The following is a 14,199-nucleotide window of genomic DNA, read 5'->3' as shown; positions in this document are numbered from 1 at the left end:
TTTGGTACACTAACCTATGTAACTAATATGGACCATTTCAGAGGACGGAGCGGACCCAACTGTGATCCCAGAGACCCAAATACCCAGCAGTAGGGAAAATAAATCCTCTCTGTGCTCTGCAACATTACATACACAAAATGCAAGCGCGTGCATTTTTTTATTGGCCCCATATACAGAATACATGTGAGGATGCTTGCCTTCCCAGTGTATTTCTCAAGCTCTTGAGAGCATATGCTATTTCCATGGGAACGCAAATAAGTTCATACTTTACATTTGTGTGTGACAAAAGGGGAAAAAAACTATTTTGTGTAAAATGCCAGCAGAGAGTGTTTCTGCCCGGTCTCGAACCGGGGACCTTTCGCGTGTGAGGCGAACGTGATAACCACTACACTACAGAAACAGCTGCTTGCTCACCTTTGTAGGGACTGGGAGAACAGGTGCAAAGGGCAGTGCAAGTGGACCTGCTTAAAGACTAATCAAATGCCTTGCGCCTGAAGCTCACACAATCCAGCCTAAAACATACGTCCTATCAAGCATGCGCACATATACAAGTATGCCAGCTGAGGGCCTATGCAGCGTACAGAGGGAAGGACATATTTCCACTTTGAGATCGGACGGCCAAAACTCACAAGCAAATCAAGGAATGTTACTGAGAGCTAACAGAGAACACAAAGTGCTTGTCGCAAGGACATGGCACGCAGAGAGGTTCAGGAAGTGAATTGTTCATCGACTACTGCTTACCGAGAAAACCAGAGAGTCTGTCCAATGAAAATAACATTGAAAAAACAAAAAAAAGGAGCTCAAGTTAACCACCTTGATTGGGCTCGTCCGGGATTTGAACCCGGGACCTCTCGCACCCAAAGCGAGAATCATACCCCTAGACCAACGAGCCACGGTCCTTTGAGCATTTGACGGAATTGTCCTCAGCGTTTGCACCCCCCTTAGGATTCGAGGCCAAGAATGCCTATTCCTGAAGTTTGTTCCTGCCGCTGAAAGCCTTGTCGGTGTATGAGCCAAATGAATGCCCCAGTCGGCACGCTCTGACTGTCTTCACAGGTCTCCTCCTCATCCCGAAGGTTGGTGGCCCATTGACATCAGGGTGAAAGGTGCTTGCGATACACTGTTCCTTCCTTCCTTCCTTCCTTCCTTTATTCCTCTTATGCTGTTTATGTAATAAGAGGGGACGATACACAGAAGAGAGAAAGTGGCCCAACACACTAGACTAGCAGTCTTCTGATCAATCTGCAGCTGGCAAGGTGGGGGAGAGCCTTTATTTTGCACCTGCTGGGATCTGCATTGGCAGAAGCTCTGAGGGCTGGGCCTTTCCTTTTGCCTGTAAAAACAAAAAGCAGCCCTCCTCCCTCCAGCCCTGAGAGCATGGGCGTGACACTGGAAAAAGCAGCATCTCCCCTTTGGTAAAGATGACCATTGCACAGCTGCTCACTCAGAGCTCGATCGTGCTCGATCAGGCTCGATCAGGCGAGATATATTTAGGTCACCAGCAAAGTCTGTTCTCTTTTCTTGCGTAGGGTGAGCATTCACAGAGCCCAGCTTCGTTGACAAGAGTGCAAAAGGTGTATACTAAAAGCTTTCTGCTTTACTTGAGCGCCATGGCCGTTATTATATTTTGGCTGCTCCAAGCAATCTCTGTCCAGCCGATGCAAATTTCCAGCTCAAATTTTCCCAGCACTCAAAAAGTCCCTCCTCCCGCCAGCTCTGCTTTCAGGAAGTTCAGCAGAAGCAGTCCAACTTCTGTTCCCACTTCAGAGGAAAAGCTTTCTCGGGCCAGAGAAAGCCAGGGAATCACTGTACCGGCAAGTGCATTTCTTACAACTGGTAATCCCTCAGAACACAGAAATGAAGAAGCTGTATATGAAAATGTATTATTTCTTTGGTACACTAACCTATGTAACTAATATGGACCATTTCAGAGGACGGAGCGGACCCAACTGTGATCCCAGAGACCCAAATACCCAGCAGTAGGGAAAATAAATCCTCTCTGTGCTCTGCAACATTACATACACAAAATGCAAGCGCGTGCATTTTTTTATTGGCCCCATATACAGAATACATGTGAGGATGCTTGCCTTCCCAGTGTATTTCTCAAGCTCTTGAGAGCATATGCTATTTCCATGGGAACGCAAATAAGTTCATACTTTACATTTGTGTGTGACAAAAGGGGAAAAAAACTATTTTGTGTAAAATGCCAGCAGAGAGTGTTTCTGCCCGGTCTCGAACCGGGGACCTTTCGCGTGTGAGGCGAACGTGATAACCACTACACTACAGAAACAGCTGCTTGCTCACCTTTGTAGGGACTGGGAGAACAGGTGCAAAGGGCAGTGCAAGTGGACCTGCTTAAAGACTAATCAAATGCCTTGCGCCTGAAGCTCACACAATCCAGCCTAAAACATACGTCCTATCAAGCATGCGCACATATACAAGTATGCCAGCTGAGGGCCTATGCAGCGTACAGAGGGAAGGACATATTTCCACTTTGAGATCGGACGGCCAAAACTCACAAGCAAATCAAGGAATGTTACTGACAGCTAACAGAGAACACAAAGTGCTTGTCGCAAGGACATGGCACGCAAAGAGGTTCAGGAAGTGAATTGTTCATCGACTACTGCTTACCGAGAAAACCAGAGAGTCTGTCCAATGAAAATAACATTGAAAAAACAAAAAAAAGGAGCTCAAGTTAACCACCTTGATTGGGCTCGTCCGGGATTTGAACCCGGGACCTCTCGCACCCAAAGCGAGAATCATACCCCTAGACCAACGAGCCACGGTCCTTTGAGCATTTGACGGAATTGTCCTCAGCGTTTGCACCCCCCTTAGGATTCGAGGCCAAGAATGCCTATTCCTGAAGTTTGTTCCTGCCGCTGAAAGCCTTGTCGGTGTATGAGCCAAATGAATGCCCCAGTCGGCACGCTCTGACTGTCTTCACAGGTCTCCTCCTCATCCCGAAGGTTGGTGGCCCATTGACATCAGGGTGGAAGGTGCTTGCGATACACTGTTCCTTCCTTCCTTCCTTCCTTCCTTTATTCCTCTTATGCTGTTTATGTAATAAGAGGGGACGATACACAGAAGAGAGAAAGTGGCCCAACACACTAGACTAGCAGTCTTCTGATCAATCTGCAGCTGGCAAGGTGGGGGAGAGCCTTTATTTTGCACCTGCTGGGATCTGCATTGGCAGAAGCTCTGAGGGCTGGGCCTTTCCTTTTGCCTGTAAAAACAAAAAGCAGCCCTCCTCCCTCCAGCCCTGAGAGCATGGGCGTGACACTGGAAAAAGCAGCATCTCCCCTTTGGTAAAGATGACCATTGCACAGCTGCTCACTCAGAGCTCGATCGTGCTCGATCAGCGAGATATATTTAGGTCACCAGCAAAGTCTGTTCTCTTTTCTTGCGTAGGGTGAGCATTCACAGAGCCCAGCTTCGTTGACAAGAGTGCAAAAGGTGTATACTAAAAGCTTTCTGCTTTACTTGAGCGCCATGGCCGTTATTATATTTTGGCTGCTCCAAGCAATCTCTGTCCAGCCGATGCAAATTTCCAGCTCAAATTTTCCCAGCACTCAAAAAGTCCCTCCTCCCGCCAGCTCTGCTTTCAGGAAGTTCAGCAGAAGCAGTCCAACTTCTGTTCCCACTTCAGAGGAAAAGCTTTCTCGGGCCAGAGAAAGCCAGGGAATCACTGTACCGGCAAGTGCATTTCTTACAACTGGTAATCCCTCAGAACACAGAAATGAAGAAGCTGTATATGAAAATGTATTATTTCTTTGGTACACTAACCTATGTAACTAATATGGACCATTTCAGAGGACGGAGCGGACCCAACTGTGATCCCAGAGACCCAAATACCCAGCAGTAGGGAAAATAAATCCTCTCTGTGCTCTGCAACATTACATACACAAAATGCAAGCGCGTGCATTTTTTTATTGGCCCCATATACAGAATACATGTGAGGATGCTTGCCTTCCCAGTGTATTTCTCAAGCTCTTGAGAGCATATGCTATTTCCATGAGAACGCAAATAAGTTCATAATTTACATTTGTGTGTGACAAAAGGGGAAAAAAACTATTTTGTGTAAAATGCCAGCAGAGAGTGTTTCTGCCCGGTCTCGAACCGGGGACCTTTCACGTGTGAGGCGACCGTGATAACCACTACACTACAGAAACAGCTGCTTGCTGACCTTTGTAGGGACTGGGAGAACAGGTGCAAAGGGCAGTGCAAGTGGACCTGCTTAAAGACTAATCAAATGCCTTGCGCCTGAAGCTCACACAATCCAGCCTAAAACATACGTCCTATCAAGCATGCGCACATATACAAGTATGCCAGCTGAGGGCCTATGCAGCGTACAGAGGGAAGGACATATTTCCACTTTGAGATCGGACGGCCAAAACTCACAAGCAAATCAAGGAATGTTACTGAGAGCTAACAGAGAACACAAAGTGCTTGTCGCAAGGACATGGCACGCAAAGAGGTTCAGGAAGTGAATTGTTCATCGACTACTGCTTACCGAGAAAACCAGAGAGTCTGTCCAATGAAAATAACATTGAAAAAACAAAAAAAAGGAGCTCAAGTTAACCACCTTGATTGGGCTCGTCCGGGATTTGAACCCGGGACCTCCCGCACCCAAAGCGAGAATCATACCCCTAGACCAACGAGCCACGGTCCTTTGAGCATTTGACGGAATTGTCCTCAGCGTTTGCACCCCCCTTAGGATTCGAGGCCAAGAATGCCTATTCCAGAAGTTTGTTCCTGCCGCTGAAAGCCTTGACGGTGTATGAGCCAAATGAATGCCCCAGTCGGCACGCTCTGACTGTCTTCACAGGTCTCCTCCTCATCCCGAAGGTTGGTGGCCCATTGACATCAGGGTGGAAGGTGCTTGCGATACACTGTTCCTTCCTTCCTTCCTTCCTTCCTTCCTTTATTCCTCTTATGCTGTTTATGTAATAAGAGGGGACGATACACAGAAGAGAGAAAGTGGCCCAACACACTAGACTAGCAGTCTTCTGATCAATCTGCAGCTGGCAAGGTGGGGGAGAGCCTTTATTTTGCACCTGCTGGGATCTGCATTGGCAGAAGCTCTGAGGGCTGGGCCTTTCCTTTTGCCTGTAAAAACAAAAAGCAGCCCTCCTCCCTCCAGCCCTGAGAGCATGGGCGTGACACTGGAAAAAGCAGCATCTCCCCTTTGGTAAAGATGACCATTGCACAGCTGCTCACTCAGAGCTCGATCGTGCTCGATCAGGCGAGATATATTTAGGTCACCAGCAAAGTCTGTTCTCTTTTCTTGCGTAGGGTGAGCATTCACAGAGCCCAGCTTCGTTGACAAGAGTGCAAAAGGTGTATACTAAAAGCTTTCTGCTTTACTTGAGCGCCATGGCCGTTATTATATTTTGGCTGCTCCAAGCAATCTCTGTCCAGCCGATGCAAATTTCCAGCTCAAATTTTCCCAGCACTCAAAAAGTCCCTCCTCCCGCCAGCTCTGCTTTCAGGAAGTTCAGCAGAAGCAGTCCAACTTCTGTTCCCACTTCAGAGGAAAAGCTTTCTCGGGCCAGAGAAAGCCAGGGAATCACTGTACCGGCAAGTGCATTTCTTACAACTGGTAATCCCTCAGAACACAGAAATGAAGAAGCTGTATATGAAAATGTATTATTTCTTTGGTACACTAACCTATGTAACTAATATGGACCATTTCAGAGGACGGAGCGGACCCAACTGTGATCCCAGAGACCCAAATACCCAGCAGTAGGGAAAATAAATCCTCTCTGTGCTCTGCAACATTACATATACAAAATGCAAGCGCGTGCATTTTTTTATTGGCCCCATATACAGAATACATGTGAGGATGCTTGCCTTCCCAGTGTATTTCTCAAGCTCTTGAGAGCATATGCTATTTCCATGGGAACGCAAATAAGTTCATACTTTACATTTGTGTGTGACAAAAGGGGAAAAAAACTATTTTGTGTAAAATGCCAGCAGAGAGTGTTTCTGCCCGGTCTCGAACCGGGGACCTTTCGCGTGTGAGGCGAACGTGATAACCACTACACTACAGAAACAGCTGCTTGCTCACCTTTGTAGGGACTGGGAGAACAGGTGCAAAGGGCAGTGCAAGTGGACCTGCTTAAAGACTAATCAAATGCCTTGCGCCTGAAGCTCACACAATCCAGCCTAAAACATACGTCCTATCAAGCATGCGCACATATACAAGTATGCCAGCTGAGGGCCTATGCAGCGTACAGAGGGAAGGACATATTTCCACTTTGAGATCGGACGGCCAAAACTCACAAGCAAATCAAGGAATGTTACTGAGAGCTAACAGAGAACACAAAGTGCTTGTCGCAAGGACATGGCACGCAAAGAGGTTCAGGAAGTGAATTGTTCATCGACTACTGCTTACCGAGAAAACCAGAGAGTCTGTCCAATGAAAATAACATTGAAAAAACAAAAAAAAGGAGCTCCAGTTAACCACCTTGATTGGGCTCGTCCGGGATTTGAACCCGGGACCTCTCGCACCCAAAGCGAGAATCATACCCCTAGACCAACGAGCCACGGTCCTTTGAGCATTTGACGGAATTGTCCTCAGCGTTTGCACCCCCCTTAGGATTCGAGGCCAAGAATGCCTATTCCTGAAGTTTGTTCCTGCCGCTGAAAGCCTTGTCGGTGTATGAGCCAAATGAATGCCCCAGTCGGCACGCTCTGACTGTCTTCACAGGTCTCCTCCTCATCCCGAAGGTTGGTGGCCCATTGACATCAGGGTGGAAGGTGCTTGCGATACACTGTTCCTTCCTTCCTTCCTTCCTTCCTTTATTCCTCTTATGCTGTTTATGTAATAAGAGGGGACGATACACAGAAGAGAGAAAGTGGCCCAACACACTAGACTAGCAGTCTTCTGATCAATCTGCAGCTGGCAAGGTGGGGGAGAGCCTTTATTTTGCACCTGCTGGGATCTGCATTGGCAGAAGCTCTGAGGGCTGGGCCTTTCCTTTTGCCTGTAAAAACAAAAAGCAGCCCTCCTCCCTCCAGCCCTGAGAGCATGGGCGTGACACTGGAAAAAGCAGCATCTCCCCTTTGGTAAAGATGACCATTGCACAGCTGCTCACTCAGAGCTCGATCGTGCTCGATCAGCGAGATATATTTAGGTCACCAGCAAAGTCTGTTCTCTTTTCTTGCGTAGGGTGAGCATTCACAGAGCCCAGCTTCGTTGACAAGAGTGCAAAAGGTGTATACTAAAAGCTTTCTGCTTTACTTGAGCGCCATGGCCGTTATTATATTTTGGCTGCTCCAAGCAATCTCTGTCCAGCCGATGCAAATTTCCAGCTCAAATTTTCCCAGCACTCAAAAAGTCCCTCCTCCCGCCAGCTCTGCTTTCAGGAAGTTCAGCAGAAGCAGTCCAACTTCTGTTCCCACTTCAGAGGAAAAGCTTTCTCGGGCCAGAGAAAGCCAGGGAATCACTGTACCGGCAAGTGCATTTCTTACAACTGGTAATCCCTCAGAACACAGAAATGAAGAAGCTGTATATGAAAATGTATTATTTCTTTGGTACACTAACCTATGTAACTAATATGGACCATTTCAGAGGACGGAGCGGACCCAACTGTGATCCCAGAGACCCAAATACCCAGCAGTAGGGAAAATAAATCCTCTCTGTGCTCTGCAACATTACATACACAAAATGCAAGCGCGTGCATTTTTTTATTGGCCCCATATACAGAATACATGTGAGGATGCTTGCCTTCCCAGTGTATTTCTCAAGCTCTTGAGAGCATATGCTATTTCCATGAGAACGCAAATAAGTTCATACTTTACATTTGTGTGTGACAAAAGGGGAAAAAAACTATTTTGTGTAAAATGCCAGCAGAGAGTGTTTCTGCCCGGTCTCGAACCGGGGACCTTTCGCGTGTGAGGCGAACGTGATAACCACTACACTACAGAAACAGCTGCTTGCTCACCTTTGTAGGGACTGGGAGAACAGGTGCAAAGGGCAGTGCAAGTGGACCTGCTTAAAGACTAATCAAATGCCTTGCGCCTGAAGCTCACACAATCCAGCCTAAAACATACGTCCTATCAAGCATGCGCACATATACAAGTATGCCAGCTGAGGGCCTATGCAGCGTACAGAGGGAAGGACATATTTCCACTTTGAGATCGGACGGCCAAAACTCACAAGCAAATCAAGGAATGTTACTGAGAGCTAACAGAGAACACAAAGTGCTTGTCGCAAGGACATGGCACGCAAAGAGGTTCAGGAAGTGAATTGTTCATCGACTACTGCTTACCGAGAAAACCAGAGAGTCTGTCCAATGAAAATAACATTGAAAAAACAAAAAAAAGGAGCTCAAGTTAACCACCTTGATAGGGCTCGTCCGGGATTTGAACCCGGGACCTCTCGCACCCAAAGCGAGAATCATACCCCTAGACCAACGAGCCACGGTCCTTTGAGCATTTGACGGAATTGTCCTCAGCGTTTGCACCCCCCTTAGGATTCGAGGCCAAGAATGCCTATTCCTGAAGTTTGTTCCTGCCGCTGAAAGCCTTGTCGGTGTACGAGCCAAATGAATGCCCCAGTCGGCACGCTCTGACTGTCTTCACAGGTCTCCTCCTCATCCCGAAGGTTGGTGGCCCATTGACATCAGGGTGAAAGGTGCTTGCGATACACTGTTCCTTCCTTCCTTCCTTCCTTCCTTTATTCCTCTTATGCTGTTTATGTAATAAGAGGGGACGATACACAGAAGAGAGAAAGTGGCCCAACACACTAGACTAGCAGTCTTCTGATCAATCTGCAGCTGGCAAGGTGGGGGAGAGCCTTTATTTTGCACCTGCTGGGATCTGCATTGGCAGAAGCTCTGAGGGCTGGGCCTTTCCTTTTGCCTGTAAAAACAAAAAGCAGCCCTCCTCCCTCCAGCCCTGAGAGCATGGGTGTGACACTGGAAAAAGCAGCATCTCCCCTTTGGTAAAGATGACCATTGCACAGCTGCTCACTCAGAGCTCGATCGTGCTCGATCAGGCTCGATCAGGCGAGATATATTTAGGTCACCAGCAAAGTCTGTTCTCTTTTCTTGCGTAGGGTGAGCATTCACAGAGCCCAGCTTCGTTGACAAGAGTGCAAAAGGTGTATACTAAAAGCTTTCTGCTTTACTTGAGCGCCATGGCCGTTATTATATTTTGGCTGCTCCAAGCAATCTCTGTCCAGCCGATGCAAATTTCCAGCTCAAGTTTTCCCAGCACTCAAAAAGTCCCTCCTCCCGCCAGCTCTGCTTTCAGGAAGTTCAGCAGAAGCAGTCCAACTTCTGTTCCCACTTCAGAGGAAAAGCTTTCTCGGGCCAGAGAAAGCCAGGGAATCACTGTACCGGCAAGTGCATTTCTTACAACTGGTAATCCCTCAGAACACAGAAATGAAGAAGCTGTATATGAAAATGTATTATTTCTTTGGTACACTAACCTATGTAACTAATATGGACCATTTCAGAGGACGGAGCGGACCCAACTGTGATCCCAGAGACCCAAATACCCAGCAGTAGGGAAAATAAATCCTCTCTGTGCTCTGCAACATTACATACACAAAATGCAAGCGCGTGCATTTTTTTATTGGCCCCATATACAGAATACATGTGAGGATGCTTGCCTTCCCAGTGTATTTCTCAAGCTCTTGAGAGCATATGCTATTTCCATGGGAACGCAAATAAGTTCATACTTTACATTTGTGTGTGACAAAAGGGGAAAAAAACTATTTTGTGTAAAATGCCAGCAGAGAGTGTTTCTGCCCGGTCTCGAACCGGGGACCTTTCGCGTGTGAGGCGAACGTGATAACCACTACACTACAGAAACAGCTGCTTGCTAACCTTTGTAGGGACTGGGAGAACAGGTGCAAAGGGCAGTGCAAGTGGACCTGCTTAAAGACTAATCAAATGCCTTGCGCCTGAAGCTCACACAATCCAGCCTAAAACATACGTCCTATCAAGCATGCGCACATATACAAGTATGCCAGCTGAGGGCCTATGCAGCGTACAGAGGGAAGGACATATTTCCACTTTGAGATCGGACGGCCAAAACTCACAAGCAAATCAAGGAATGTTACTGAGAGCTAACAGAGAACACAAAGTGCTTGTCGCAAGGACATGGCACGCAAAGAGGTTCAGGAAGTGAATTGTTCATCGACTACTGCTTACCGAGAAAACCAGAGAGTCTGTCCAATGAAAATAACATTGAAAAAACAAAAAAAAGGAGCTCAAGTTAACCACCTTGATTGGGCTCGTCCAGGATTTGAACCCGGGACCTCTCGCACCCAAAGCGAGAATCATACCCCTAGACCAACGAGCCACGGTCCTTTGAGCATTTGACGGAATTGTCCTCAGCGTTTGCACCCCCCTTAGGATTCGAGGCCAAGAATGCCTATTCCTGAAGTTTGTTCCTGCCGCTGAAAGCCATGTCGGTGTATGAGCCAAATGAATGCCCCAGTCGGCACGCTCTGACTGTCTTCACAGGTCTCCTCCTCATCCCGAAGGTTGGTGGCCCATTGACATCAGGGTGGAAGGTGCTTGCGATACACTGTTCCTTCCTTCCTTCCTTCCTTCCTTTATTCCTCTTATGCTGTTTATGTAATAAGAGGGGACGATACACAGAAGAGAGAAAGTGGCCCAACACACTAGACTAGCAGTCTTCTGATCAATCTGCAGCTGGCAAGGTGGGGGAGAGCCTTTATTTTGCACCTGCTGGGATCTGCATTGGCAGAAGCTCTGAGGGCTGGGCCTTTCCTTTTGCCTGTAAAAACAAAAAGCAGCCCTCCTCCCTCCAGCCCTGAGAGCATGGGCGTGACACTGGAAAAAGCAGCATCTCCCCTTTGGTAAAGATGACCATTGCACAGCTGCTCACTCAGAGCTCGATCGTGCTCGATCAGGCGAGATATATTTAGGTCACCAGCAAAGTCTGTTCTCTTTTCTTGCGTAGGGTGAGCATTCACAGAGCCCAGCTTCGTTGACAAGAGTGCAAAAGGTGTATACTAAAAGCTTTCTGCTTTACTTGAGCGGCATGGCCGTTATTGTATTTTGGCTGCTCCAAGCAATCTCTGTCCAGCCGATGCAAATTTCCAGCTCAAATTTTCCCAGCACTCAAAAAGTCCCTCCTCCCGCCAGCTCTGCTTTCAGGAAGTTCAGCAGAAGCAGTCCAACTTCTGTTCCCACTTCAGAGGAAAAGCTTTCTCGGGCCAGAGAAAGCCAGGGAATCACTGTACCGGCAAGTGCATTTCTTACAACTGGTAATCCCTCAGAACACAGAAATGAAGAAGCTGTATATGAAAATGTATTATTTCTTTGGTACACTAACATATGTAACTAATATGGACCATTTCAGAGGACGGAGCGGACCCAACTGTGATCCCAGAGACCCAAATACCCAGCAGTAGGGAAAATAAATCCTCTCTGTGCTCTGCAACATTACATACACAAAATGCAAGCGCGTGCATTTTTTTATTGGCCCCATATACAGAATACATGTGAGGATGCTTGCCTTCCCAGTGTATTTCTCAAGCTCTTGAGAGCATATGCTATTTCCATGGGAACGCAAATAAGTTCATACTTTACATTTGTGTGTGACAAAAGGGGAAAAAAACTATTTTGTGTAAAATGCCAGCAGAGAGTGTTTCTGCCCGGTCTCGAACCGGGGACCGTTCGCGTGTGAGGCGAACGTGATAACCACTACACTACAGAAACAGCTGCTTGCTCACCTTTGTAGGGACTGGGAGAACAGGTGCAAAGGGCAGTGCAAGTGGACCTGCTTAAAGACTAATCAAATGCCTTGCGCCTGAAGCTCACACAATCCAGCCTAAAACATACGTCCTATCAAGCATGCGCACATATACAAGTATGCCAGCTGAGGGCCTATGCAGCGTACAGAGGGAAGGACATATTTCCACTTTGAGATCGGACGGCCAAAACTCACAAGCAAATCAAGGAATGTTACTGAGAGCTAACAGAGAACACAAAGTGCTTGTCGCAAGGACATGGCACGCAAAGAGGTTCAGGAAGTGAATTGTTCATCGACTACTGCTTACCGAGAAAACCAGAGAGTCTGTCCAATGAAAATAACATTGAAAAAACAAAAAAAAGGAGCTCAAGTTAACCACCTTGATTGGGCTCGTCCGGGATTTGAACCCGGGACCTCTCGCACCCAAAGCGAGAATCATACCCCTAGACCAACGAGCCACGGTCCTTTGAGCATTTGACGGAATTGTCCTCAGCGTTTGCACCCCCCTTAGGATTCGAGGCCAAGAATGCCTATTCCTGAAGTTTGTTCCTGCCGCTGAAAGCCTTGTCGGTGTATGAGCCAAATGAATGCCCCAGTCGGCACGCTCTGACTGTCTTCACAGGTCTCCTCCTCATCCCGAAGGTTGGTGGCCCATTGACATCAGGGTGGAAGGTGCTTGCGATACACTGTTCCTTCCTTCCTTCCTTCCTTCCTTCCTTCCTTTATTCCTCTTATGCTGTTTATGTAATAAGAGGGGACGATACACAGAAGAGAGAAAGTGGCCCAACACACTAGACTAGCAGTCTTCTGATCAATCTGCAGCTGGCAAGGTGGGGGAGAGCCTTTATTTTGCACCTGCTGGGATCTGCATTGGCAGAAGCTCTGAGGGCTGGGCCTTTCCTTTTGCCTGTAAAAACAAAAAGCAGCCCTCCTCCCTCCAGCCCTGAGAGCATGGGCGTGACACTGGAAAAAGCAGCATCTCCCCTTTGGTAAAGATGACCATTGCACAGCTGCTCACTCAGAGCTCGATCGTGCTCGATCAGCGAGATATATTTAGGTCACCAGCAAAGTCTGTTCTCTTTTCTTGCGTAGGGTGAGCATTCACAGAGCCCAGCTTCGTTGACAAGAGTGCAAAAGGTGTATACTAAAAGCTTTCTGCTTTACTTGAGCGCCATGGCCGTTATTATATTTTGGCTGCTCCAAGCAATCTCTGTCCAGCCGATGCAAATTTCCAGCTCAAATTTTCCCAGCACTCAAAAAGTCCCTCCTCCCGCCAGCTCTGCTTTCAGGAAGTTCAGCAGAAGCAGTCCAACTTCTGTTCCCACTTCAGAGGAAAAGCTTTCTCGGGCCAGAGAAAGCCAGGGAATCACTGTACCGGCAAGTGCATTTCTTACAACTGGTAATCCCTCAGAACACAGAAATGAAGAAGCTGTATATGAAAATGTATTATTTCTTTGGTACACTAACCTATGTAACTAATATGGACCATTTCAGAGGACGGAGCGGACCCAACTGTGATCCCAGAGACCCAAATACCCAGCAGTAGGGAAAATAAATCCTCTCTGTGCTCTGCAACATTACATACACAAAATGCAAGCGCGTGCATTTTTTTATTGGCCCCATATACAGAATACATGTGAGGATGCTTGCCTTCCCAGTGTATTTCTCAAGCTCTTGAGAGCATATGCTATTTCCATGAGAACGCAAATAAGTTCATACTTTACATTTGTGTGTGACAAAAGGGGAAAAAAACTATTTTGTGTAAAATGCCAGCAGAGAGTGTTTCTGCCCGGTCTCGAACCGGGGACCTTTCGCGTGTGAGGCGACCGTGATAACCACTACACTACAGAAACAGCTGCTTGCTGACCTTTGTAGGGACTGGGAGAACAGGTGCAAAGGGCAGTGCAAGTGGACCTGCTTAAAGACTAATCAAATGCCTTGCGCCTGAAGCTCACACAATCCAGCCTAAAACATACGTCCTATCAAGCATGCGCACATATACAAGTATGCCAGCTGAGGGCCTATGCAGCGTACAGAGGGAAGGACATATTTCCACTTTGAGATCGGACGGCCAAAACTCACAAGCAAATCAAGGAATGTTACTGAGAGCTAACAGAGAACACAAAGTGCTTGTCGCAAGGACATGGCACGCAAAGAGGTTCAGGAAGTGAATTGTTCATCGACTACTGCTTACCGAGAAAACCAGAGAGTCTGTCCAATGAAAATAACATTGAAAAAACAAAAAAAAGGAGCTCAAGTTAACCACCTTGATTGGGCTCGTCCGGGATTTGAACCCGGGACCTCTCGCACCCAAAGCGAGAATCATACCCCTAGACCAACGAGCCACGGTCCTTTGAGCATTTGACGGAATTGTCCTCAGCGTTTGCACCCCCCTTAGGATTCGAGGCCAAGAATGCCTATTCCTGAAGTTTGTTCCTGCCGCTGAAAGCCTTGTCGGTGTAT

At 47.4% G+C, this 14,199-nt stretch overlaps 15 non-coding genes across 15 annotated transcripts; all 15 read right to left on the bottom strand.

Annotated features, from left to right (window-relative positions):
• Positions 1-327: 327 nt before the first annotated feature.
• TRNAV-CAC (transfer RNA valine (anticodon CAC)) lies at positions 328-400 on the bottom strand. Its single transcript has one exon. It is a non-coding gene; the product is annotated as a tRNA-Val (tRNA).
• Positions 401-820: 420 nt separating this feature from the next.
• Positions 821-892, bottom strand: TRNAP-UGG (transfer RNA proline (anticodon UGG)). The gene has a single exon. It is a non-coding gene; the product is annotated as a tRNA-Pro (tRNA).
• A 1,325-nt stretch (positions 893-2,217) lies between these two features.
• Positions 2,218-2,290, bottom strand: TRNAV-CAC (transfer RNA valine (anticodon CAC)). Its single transcript has one exon. It is a non-coding gene; the product is annotated as a tRNA-Val (tRNA).
• Positions 2,291-2,710: 420 nt separating this feature from the next.
• Positions 2,711-2,782, bottom strand: TRNAP-UGG (transfer RNA proline (anticodon UGG)). The gene has a single exon. It is a non-coding gene; the product is annotated as a tRNA-Pro (tRNA).
• Positions 2,783-4,589: 1,807 nt separating this feature from the next.
• TRNAP-UGG (transfer RNA proline (anticodon UGG)) lies at positions 4,590-4,661 on the bottom strand. Its single transcript has one exon. It is a non-coding gene; the product is annotated as a tRNA-Pro (tRNA).
• A 1,319-nt stretch (positions 4,662-5,980) lies between these two features.
• On the bottom strand, positions 5,981-6,053 carry TRNAV-CAC (transfer RNA valine (anticodon CAC)). The gene has a single exon. It is a non-coding gene; the product is annotated as a tRNA-Val (tRNA).
• A 420-nt stretch (positions 6,054-6,473) lies between these two features.
• On the bottom strand, positions 6,474-6,545 carry TRNAP-UGG (transfer RNA proline (anticodon UGG)). Its single transcript has one exon. It is a non-coding gene; the product is annotated as a tRNA-Pro (tRNA).
• Positions 6,546-7,859: 1,314 nt separating this feature from the next.
• TRNAV-CAC (transfer RNA valine (anticodon CAC)) lies at positions 7,860-7,932 on the bottom strand. Its single transcript has one exon. It is a non-coding gene; the product is annotated as a tRNA-Val (tRNA).
• A 420-nt stretch (positions 7,933-8,352) lies between these two features.
• Positions 8,353-8,424, bottom strand: TRNAP-UGG (transfer RNA proline (anticodon UGG)). Its single transcript has one exon. It is a non-coding gene; the product is annotated as a tRNA-Pro (tRNA).
• Positions 8,425-9,749: 1,325 nt separating this feature from the next.
• TRNAV-CAC (transfer RNA valine (anticodon CAC)) lies at positions 9,750-9,822 on the bottom strand. Its single transcript has one exon. It is a non-coding gene; the product is annotated as a tRNA-Val (tRNA).
• Positions 9,823-10,242: 420 nt separating this feature from the next.
• Positions 10,243-10,314, bottom strand: TRNAP-UGG (transfer RNA proline (anticodon UGG)). The gene has a single exon. It is a non-coding gene; the product is annotated as a tRNA-Pro (tRNA).
• A 1,315-nt stretch (positions 10,315-11,629) lies between these two features.
• Positions 11,630-11,702, bottom strand: TRNAV-CAC (transfer RNA valine (anticodon CAC)). The gene has a single exon. It is a non-coding gene; the product is annotated as a tRNA-Val (tRNA).
• Positions 11,703-12,122: 420 nt separating this feature from the next.
• TRNAP-UGG (transfer RNA proline (anticodon UGG)) lies at positions 12,123-12,194 on the bottom strand. Its single transcript has one exon. It is a non-coding gene; the product is annotated as a tRNA-Pro (tRNA).
• Positions 12,195-13,516: 1,322 nt separating this feature from the next.
• On the bottom strand, positions 13,517-13,589 carry TRNAV-CAC (transfer RNA valine (anticodon CAC)). Its single transcript has one exon. It is a non-coding gene; the product is annotated as a tRNA-Val (tRNA).
• Positions 13,590-14,009: 420 nt separating this feature from the next.
• TRNAP-UGG (transfer RNA proline (anticodon UGG)) lies at positions 14,010-14,081 on the bottom strand. Its single transcript has one exon. It is a non-coding gene; the product is annotated as a tRNA-Pro (tRNA).
• Positions 14,082-14,199: the final 118 nt, after the last annotated feature.

This window comes from Ambystoma mexicanum, chromosome 2q (assembly GCF_040938575.1).
Source record: "Ambystoma mexicanum isolate Mex_15411 chromosome 2q, UKY_AmexF1_1, whole genome shotgun sequence".
In the NCBI taxonomy this organism is placed as follows: domain Eukaryota; kingdom Metazoa; phylum Chordata; class Amphibia; order Caudata; family Ambystomatidae; genus Ambystoma; species Ambystoma mexicanum.
Note: the sequence above shows the minus strand (reverse complement) of the source record. Positions and strands in the feature narration are given on the sequence as shown.